The sequence below is a fragment of the Castanea sativa genome, chromosome 9 (assembly GCF_040712315.1).
Source record: "Castanea sativa cultivar Marrone di Chiusa Pesio chromosome 9, ASM4071231v1".
Taxonomy (NCBI): domain Eukaryota; kingdom Viridiplantae; phylum Streptophyta; class Magnoliopsida; order Fagales; family Fagaceae; genus Castanea; species Castanea sativa.
This window is the reverse complement of record NC_134021.1, coordinates 6,290,335-6,300,471: the sequence shown is the minus strand read 5'-3', so window position 1 is coordinate 6,300,471 and position 10,137 is coordinate 6,290,335. Positions and strand designations below refer to the sequence as shown.

Genomic DNA, 10,137 nt, shown 5'->3' with positions numbered 1-10,137 from the left:
TTCAAATTAGAACAAATAAAAACCTTCAACTTATAATTTGTTGAGAAAATATTATAAACAATTGCTTCTCCTAATAATAATACCTCTCTTTTTTTAGTATAAATAAACATTAATATATATTATATACCTAGCCTGAGTGCCTGATACTTGCTTCGATATATATATATATTTTTTGAATGTTGCTTTGTCATTTTCAAAGCTAATAAAGTGTGGTCTCAGTAAAAGGCTGCAAGTCTAAAAGTTGAAACTTAAGAAGAGTACACTTGAAGACTCTTACTCTAGAAGGCAGAAACATAAATTAAAGGAGGAAAATACAGGTGCAAAACAAAGAAACGAAGAAAGAAGAAGAAGAAGAAGAATGGCAGCCGACAAGGCGGTGACATGGTGGCGACCTGGGTTTGTATTTTTTTAACACGTATTTTGGTGCCCATTTTGGCCGTTTCAGCTCAAATCGGTGTTGAATCAATTCGAATCAACCCGAATCGGAGCTGAATCAGTGCTGTATCAGCCCAAATTGGGAAAAAAAAAAGAAGAGGACATGCCACAAACGCGCGGTTATGGCGTCAACCACGGCGCGTCCGTGCGTGTCGGGTGTGGGTGTGGCGGCCCTGGAGCCACACCTGTGCTTCATAGCTCTATATACAAATTTTTAAAAACCTCATTTGTTAAATAAATTTTTTTTGAAACCTAAATTATTCTTTATAAATAGCTATAAGAATAGTTTCTCAAAAGAACAAAAAGGCAATAAAAACAAATTGCATAACTGTCATAGATATTGGAGGCTAGAGCACACAAGTAAATAAGCAAGACTCTTAATCTGAACCCATGGGCTGTTTTTGTTTGTAGAGGATTTAGTCACTTGAGACTAATGGTCTGTTTGGATTAAGGGAGAGAGGAGGAGTAGAGTAGAATAAAGTAGATTTAGCCTAAAATTAGCTTATTTTTAGCCAACTCTACTCTTCTTCCCTCCACTCCCCCTTCTTCCTGAGAAATTATTAGGTCCATCAAGAGGATTGTTGACATGATCTTCCTTAACTTCCCAACCAATAAAATGCTGTTATTTATGCAAATGTGACATCATCTGATAATTTTTATTTTTTATTCTTTGTGCTGATTAGGAAGCTCACACATTCATTTGCATAGATGACATCATCTCATTGGTTATGGAGGACCACATCAGCAGTCCTCCCGGTGTAAATAATAAAAAATTATTAGGCACTCTCGGAGTACCATAAATGCATAGTCCCCTCTCTCGCATGAATGGTAGGTCTCATCATGAATTTAATTAGTGGGACTCACTATTCATATAAGAGGAAAGAGTATACATTTATGGTACTCAAAGAGTACACAATAATTTTCCATAAATAATAATTTCTCCTCCTTTTTCCTCCATCCAAATGGTCCATAAATTTCTCCGAAGAGGAAGGTAGCTAGGTATTTTCAGTTTGCTATGGTTTGCTATTCAACCCTTATAAATAGGTATAACAGTGCAAGAGCTAGTTTCTAGTCGTCTTTGACTCTTTGGTTGGCTTATGGCGCAAGCATTTAGTTTTATACTTCATTTTGATTAGGGTGCCGGCAAATTGGTGCAAGAAAGAATCTGAATCACGAAAAAGAGAAGCTGAAGCGTTGCCTATAAGATTAAGCCAGTTGACAGTTGACACAGAGATTGACTTCATTGGTGGGTCAAGGTCCGGGTTTTAGATCTGATCATTTTTGGGCCCTGCTTTGCAGTTTTTAACCATTACTCCCTTTTCATTCTTTGTAACTTTTTTGATTAAGCATTTGTTATAGATTTTATTAGTTTTAACAGTAAAAAAATGCTTTTGTTATAGAATGAGTAATTTTTGTGATTCGGAATTTGTTAGGTTTCTGAAAAGGCGATGAAAGGAAGTTGTTTGGTTAATGAGAAAGTGATAAATTTATTGGCCGTATATTTAGTTGGAGTATATTTGTGATTTGTGCATAGAAATTGATAAAAATTTAGCTGAATTTATTTTTATTTTTATTTTTTTGGAAAAATCATAATAGAAATTTTGTTTGGATTTTTTTTTTTTTTTTGGGTTTAAATCCTAGTCTCATTCATATTGGCTTTTCCTAGTCGTGTATAAAAATTTGCATTGATATAAATTTTTTTTTGAATTTATGTATCCTAAGAAATTTTTTAGGAGAGGAGTTTATTTATTTTTGATCGATTTGGATATTTATAATTACATCCGTTTTTTTCTTCTTCAATTTGGAAAATAAAATCAATTTTTATTTTTAAAATTTTGCTAATTTTTATTTTTTGGATTAATAAAAAATAACAAAACTTAGGGCCCGTTTATTTTTCCATCTCAAACTCACATTTTTACATTTTAAATAACATTACATATATTTTCACACACTTTTTCACCCACAAGTATTTCAAAAAACTACAAAAATCTCATCTCAAACTACTCTACCAAACACCCCCTGTTATTTTAACTTTGAAAAGCACTTAACAACAACTTATTTAACAGAGTGCACAAAGTTTAATGATTGAAATGAAATCAATATTGCAATACAATTAATAGAGAGGACAAAGTTTGAGAATTGAAATGATTAAATGCAATGACATCTGTATTCATACGGTATTGATTTTACTTTCACCCGCCAATCCTTGTTTCTCACGATCATAGTTATTAAACTCGGACCAAACGTTGACTCGGACCAAACGTTGACTCGGTCTATAAGCTAGGTCACTAGGTCATTGATTCAACCAGTGGGTCATCGGTCGAACCGTAGGATCAAATAAAAAAAATTTTAATTAAATATATATAAAATTAAGTTTGAGAAATCATAACCTAAATATGTAAATTAAAAAGAAAAAAAAAGGCATATGCCTAAATTAAACCTGCCATTAATATTCAAAATCAATATTTCATAAGCAATAACAATAGAAGAAACAAACAAATTAATTTATACTTGGCCGTAAAGTTAAGGTCAGCTAAAACCTTAAGCACTTCCTCAAAAAAAAAAAAAGCTAAAACCTAAAGCAACAAACAAATTCAAAGCAACATAATGATCAAAACTCAAAGAAGAAACAATGTCACACACTCACACTATACACCTAAAAAAAAAAACCCCAAAGATGCTTAAACCAAAAGGCAATCAAGAAATAAAGTATATATATAAAATAAAGTAAATAAAAGAAGATAGTTGGTGGCATAGAGTTATTTGGTCATACTTACATGCTAATTGTTGGCTAAGTATATTTGTTCAGACTTCAAAGCATAAAAAAATTCATGCACAATAGCAGCTTGTAGCAGTAGGATTTGAGAATTGTGAACACTGTAAAGTGATGGTACATGTACAAATTACAAAGTACAAAATGTGAATCCATAGAACAAGGCACAGGAAACAATGTTTTTTTTTTTGATTTTTTAGGTGTCCTCTTGTTTAAATTACTATATTATCACACTTAAATAATAAAAGAGTTAATAAAGTGGACCTATTAATGTAATTTTATACAATTTACAAACTCGGACAGGTTATTAAAACTCAACCAAGTCATACGGGTTGCTTAAAACCCACTGGGTTGAACACATACTTTTCCTACTTTTCCTATCCAATTGATCACCTATTCTGGTCAATGTGTCGGATCACCGGTCCGATCGATCAGGCCGGGCCGGGTTTAATAACACTGCTCACGATTTGGCTTGTGCAAGTGACACAAGTGACATTAGTCACTTTAAATGGTAGACTAACAAATGCCTCAATTTGACACGTGTGAAGTTCAAGAAGTAAATTAGCATAAATAAAATTCAAGGTAGTGTAATGGACACGAATCCAAAAGTTAAGAGAATTTCTTGGCATTCTTGCCATTGTGTTTTTGTTCGAAAAATTCGCAGAAGTTTCGTTTGTAGAAGATAATGACCGGTGTAGACCACAATAAATAGATTGAGTAGACGCGTTTATTACTGCCAAGAGCCCCTAATTGAGTAGACGTGTTTAACAATTACTGCCAAGAGCCCCTAAGTTTAGGTTTCAACAGCCACGAATTAAGAATATGAATATAACAAATATTCTTAAGGAATTCTTTCTTCCAATTTCCACAAAATTGCTCCAACTCTTCTCAGAATTTTCCCCCACAGGCTTCATCTTCTAGTGATGCTGTCAACCCAGAACTGCCAGATTTGGCAGCTAGGGATGACGCCGTCGGCGTCGACCCAGCTGAAGCAGCTCGTTTGGTGGTTGTGCACCGCCACCAGCACCACATGGACTGGACCGATGTAATGATTGGTTTTTGTTTGACTTCTGCTCTTGAGATAGCTTTAATATCCGTTCAAGTCCACACACAGATTTCTGCAACCTTCCACTTGCTTTCTCTGGCAATCTTATTCGCCTTTGTATGCTTCTCTTTTAGCGAACTCGTGAAGTCCAAGTTTTTGGTGGCAGCCCAAGTGTTCAAGAATTTTGGCATATTCTTCACCATAACAGCATTTTTCATCGCCGTTACCATTCCTTTTCCTCCTCACCTTAAATTTGTCACCTGGGCCATTTATACAACTTTCGTCTTCGCCATTTTTATCTGCCATTGTTTGTGGCTTCGGGTTGAAAAAATAATTAACCATATATGGGCTAGATGAGGATGCATGATTATTACTTTGAAATTGCATCGGACGGTGTGTAGTAAAGTGGCGCTCCACGACGTGTTTCTGAGTCTCTGTCTCAATACTATCGTAGGAAAAAAAAGAAAAAAGAAAAAAAAACTATAGTTTACCGTCATTGGAAGTTGGGAAGTGACAATAAACCCATGTCTTAAACCGTTGATTTTGGACTGAATCTTGTTAATTCATATTGGAATTGGAGGCAACTAAACTCTTCCAATTCTGTCTCACACTCTTTCAGTTTTTAGTTGATACATCATACATGTACTAAAATAAAAAAATTGTTATTAAATTATTATTATTATACTTGGATGTGAGTTTTGCATACAGCATAAAAATAGAGGCTCTTGTTATGATGCAACTGTTGGATCCTATATAGTGAGGATGGTAATCTTATTAGGGGGAATCACCATCCTTGACGGAGAGAATAAAATCTAACGTCAAATAATGGGTAAGGAGTATCAATATTTATAGACTCATTCATATCTCTTGGAGAGAGATATATATGTTTTTCAAGAGATAAGATATATCTAAGAAACACAACTCTTTAATATATAACTAGCTTTAACATATCGTGGATTCCAGTTAGCTTAAACTGGTAAAGTCTTTGATGGTTGAATAAGATATCTGGGTTTAATCATCAACTACATCAAAAACTTATTGGTGTCTTGATCTGATGATAAAGACGTACAGCGTATAATAATTTACCAGAAACAAAACAAAAAAGAAAAATTATTATATGACTAGTAGATTTGCAAATTAGTGTGACACTCACATTTAAGCAATTTCATTTGAGCTAAACTATGAACTTTACTATTCTGTTCTGCTTGATTTGACTCATTTGAGGAGAGATTAGGCAAACAACAAATTTCCAACGTATCATATAATTAATGGCGGAGCTGGAGTGGTGACTGATGCTGGTGCTACAAGTCAAAGTGATTATTCAAACTTTTTAGTCCATCGCCGCAAAACAAAAGAGACTTAAATATATTAATATCACAACAAAAAAAAACATAAAATTCTACAATTGTCTTCTACGAGGTTTCATATTTTGAAACCGTTGCATGATAGATTCATTATCAATCCTACGAGCTATATCTTTTTCAATGTACACAATCAAACAATCATTCAACCACTGATCCCCCATTCAATTACGCAATTCATTCTTGATATATTTCATTGCTGAAAAACTTCTTTCCACTGTTGCAGTCGCAACAGGAAGGGTTAAAACTGACTTCACAAGCAAATATACCAATGGATATATGACATCCTTATTTGTTTCCACCATCTTTCTAGCAAGGTCCCCAATTCCTTTAAGCTCTAAAAACTTGTTATTGGAGCACATATCAACAATGTAGTCTGAAGCTGATTATCAAGTGCCAATACATCTGTCTCGGAAAAATTAGATGGATAGAATTTTGCAAAACGGGTCAATTTTTGTATATCAAAAGCCGATAACGAATCACTTGGATTCAAGCAAGCCATACAAAGTAGCAACTCAGTAGTCACCTCTGAAAAACGATTATTAAGCTCTTGAAGTTGCAGATCTATGACTTCAAAGAATAGATCAACACGATAGTGATGTAAATTTGTAATTTGTGGGGCGTTGCGTCGTGGCCTCACACCAACTACAAATATTTCTTCCATGTTCAAGATAGGAATATCATGCTTGCTACAAAATGTGGATACTTCAGTCAATAGAGCTTCCCATTCATCATCTCTCATCATCTGCAATCGTTGCTTAGATACTCTGACAAGCGTCATAGCATTTACAATATCTTGATTTTTCTTTTGCAGTGCTATTGACAACTCATTTGTGATCCCCAAAATATTTTTCATCAAGTGTAAAGCAAAGGAAAATTCAAAAGATAGAATTAACCTTAAAATAGATCGAGCTTCAACTCTTTGCTCAGAGAGTAGGCTATCCTTTTCAATCATCTCAAGTACATCAACTGTGGAAGAGAACATCAAAATCAAGTTGAAGATTGTCCTATAATGTGATCCCCAACGTGTATCACCAGCACGTTTAAGACTTGTCTCTTGGTTCAAACCTTGCCCACTTTCAAGTTCACCCAAGTTTAATGCTTCTGTGATTTTTGCAAGTTGTGCATTTCGTAAAAATTCTCGTCTTTTACAAGAAGCTCCAACAATAGTTACTATTTTACTAACTAAGCTAAAAAATTCAGCAATATCAGTATGCTTATTAGCAACAGCTACAAGAGTCAACTGAAGTTGATGAGCAAAGCAATGGACATAAAATGCTGATTTATTCTCCTTCAGAATTAAAGTTTTAAGACCATTGAATTCACCTTGCATGTTGCTGGCCCCATCATAACCTTGCCCACGTAGTCTTGATAAACTCAATGAATATTTACAGAATAAAAATTCAATAGCAGCTTGTAGAGACAAGGCAGAGGTATCTGCTACATGTACAATACCAAGAAATCGCTCTTTAACAATTCCCTTTTTGTCCACAGAACGCAAAACAACAGCCATTTGTTCTTTTATTGAGATATCACAGGACTCATCAACTAAAATTGAAAAGAACTCACTGCCAAGATCTTCGATGATGGCATTGGTAGTTTTATATGCAATTGCATTCACAATGTCTTTTTGAATATCAGGATGGGTTAGCTTGCTGTTTTTTGGAGTTTTCTGCAATACTTCATTAATAACATCATTATGATCTGCCAAAAATTGTACAAGCTCAAGGAAATTTCCTTTATCACTTGAATCATCAAATTCATCATGACCACGGAAAGCTAACCCCCGATGCAAAAGGAATCTTATGCAATCAACTATTGCATTTAATTGAGTCCGATATATAATTTTATCTTGATTTGACTGCTTAACAAAAACACTTTGAATGTGTTGATTTTGCTTCATTAGATTTTCACCATCCTTAAGAGCTTGGTTATGGGCACTATTAACACCTCCAACATGTTGCTCTAACTTTTCTTTCTTATTCCAACTATTGAATCCATTTGTCACAAAACTATCACCTCCAGATTGCATACCAACATCTTGTCTAAATAGGTAACAATATAAACAATATGCAGCATCCTTTTCAATACTATATTCCAACCAACTTTCATACTATTTAAACCATTTAGGATTAAATCGACGCATAAGTCCACCAATTTTTGTTTGAGGAAAATCGTGTTTATAAGGTTGACATGGTTTTTTTTGTAAATAATATCTTCTTATTTCATCTCGATCATTAGGATGATAAAATGAAATCTTTTTTCGTAGCCCAAGGTCTGAAGGAAGATCGTTCACATCAATACGACCATGCTTAGAAGATGAATCTTGAGTAAGATATGAATCTTGAGTAGAAGATGAATCTTACGGCCTACGGGGTTTCGTTATTATAAATTTATCCATAACACTAGCAAAAAACAAAAAACAAACTATTAGTTCATTTGACATTTTTTTCTAATACAATAAATATATTAATTATTTTTGTTAAGTGATTTTTTTACATTTTTTTAATTTATAAGTTTAGAATTCTTTAAATATTTTATATTTTTATTGTCTTTAGTGTTAGTGTTAGTGTATTGACCAAGTCATATGGCTAACAACCACTCACAACTCACATTCAACAAGATTAAAAGACTAGTCAAATAGTTGAAGTTATAAGTCATGACTCAAGTCACTCTTATATCAAATCAATCTAACACTCACAAGCTCACAGCAAGTCAGCAACTCTGCCCAAAAGTATAGAAACTCACACTATAAATAATAAACTAATAAAATTGCAACTCTGCAACACGCCACCCAAAAGTAAAGAAACTCCCTATAAACTAATAAAATTATAAAAGTAATGAGTCCTTAGTCCTAAAAGTCTCTAACCCATTAACCCCTTTGTCAGACTTTTCACTTTAACAGTTCAGAAGTTCATAAATCAGAACACACTCAACACAATTCTAATGCCACAGCTCCCACATACACACGGTCCAAGATTCAAAGACTCAATAAAAAATAAAAATAAAAAAAATCAAAGGATAAATCTACACAACGGTGATTCATTTAGACACTCGCACAAATTTAGTGAAATAGCATATCAAAACACTATAAACACACTCTTACAATGAAAGAAAGAGAGAAAGAGAGAGTTGAGAAACCAGATCAAGCAGCGGCAGAAGGTAGACTAGGCAGCGGCGGCGGGCGGAGGCGGCAGATTTTGTGTGTGATGCAGAGGCAGCTTTTTCCTATGGGTTTGGAGAGTAAAGAAGGATAACGAGAGATTTTGGAGGTTAGGCAGCTAGAAATTATTAGGTTTTATATTTAACCCTTTTTTTTTTATAATTTTTCAAATTTTGATTTATGGGCTTTTTATTTCTGAGATTAAAGACCTAAATTTTTTTTTGGACTTCTTTTTTTTCTCGGAGTTTAAGTTGGGCTTTAAAAAATAAGGGGGTCAGGATCATGGTGAGGGGGTGCAAACTTGTATTGCAGGGGGTTCAAAAAAAATTTTAAAAAAAATTATATATATATATATATATATAAATTTCAGGTCAGGGGGTTCATTTGAACCCCCTGACTATAACGTACCGCCGCCCCTGGACCAGAAAAATAAACTGAAATGAATACAAATGAAACATACACGCAGTCTTTAAACAAACAAATTTCCCCCGATGATCAATTTAATCAAATTAAGCACACTTTCTCAAATTTTGTGATTGGTTTTTCCCCCATTAATCAATTTATCCAAATTTTCATTTTATTATTATTATTATAACACGTCAAAAACCCACCGAGGCATTAATGAATAGTAAATATTGTATTGTGTAATAGTTTTTTTTTTTAAAGAAAAATTATAACAAATGCCTTAAGGGTATTTGTTAATGAATCATTTTAAGTAAGTTTTTATGGAAAAAAGGGAAAAAAAAAAAACAAGTAATATTTTGACAACTTTTTAAATTTCTCATAAAATTTCTACAAAAACTTTCTTAAAATATTTTATTAACAATAACTCTAAGACACCAGTTAACATAACAATTTTTTTTTAAAGCACAAATTAGTGATTTTTAGTAATTAATTATTTTTCCTTTCCAAATACAATTTTTAAAAATTCCATTTGTTAAATAATTCATTTTAAAAGGCTGTAAAAAATTACTAAAAATAAAATGCATAAATATAAGTTGTTTACCTATAGTTTGAAATTTGACACTTTACCAACTTGAAGTTAGTTCAGTTAGAGTTTCATAATCCATTTTTGTTAAAAACAGGATTGAATATATAATTTTGTTCCACTTTTATGTCTCTCTCCTTTAAAAACATAAAAATACAAGATCAAATAATATTAAAAAGAATTCAGCGGAATACTTAGATCATTAGATTTTAAACTACAAATAGGTAACTTAAATTTCAGTCAAATCTCAAGTGGATAAAGTATCAAATTGTAAGCAATTTAAATTTTGACCAAACTACACCTAGGTAAATTGTAATTTGCCATTTTTTAATTTAATTTAATTTTAAAATTTTTTTTTTGGAGACATGCTTC

At 32.9% G+C, this 10,137-nt stretch overlaps 1 pseudogene; it reads right to left on the bottom strand.

The window, feature by feature from the left end:
• Positions 1-5,652: 5,652 nt before the first annotated feature.
• On the bottom strand, positions 5,653-9,847 carry LOC142608658 (uncharacterized; annotated as a pseudogene).
• Positions 9,848-10,137: the final 290 nt, after the last annotated feature.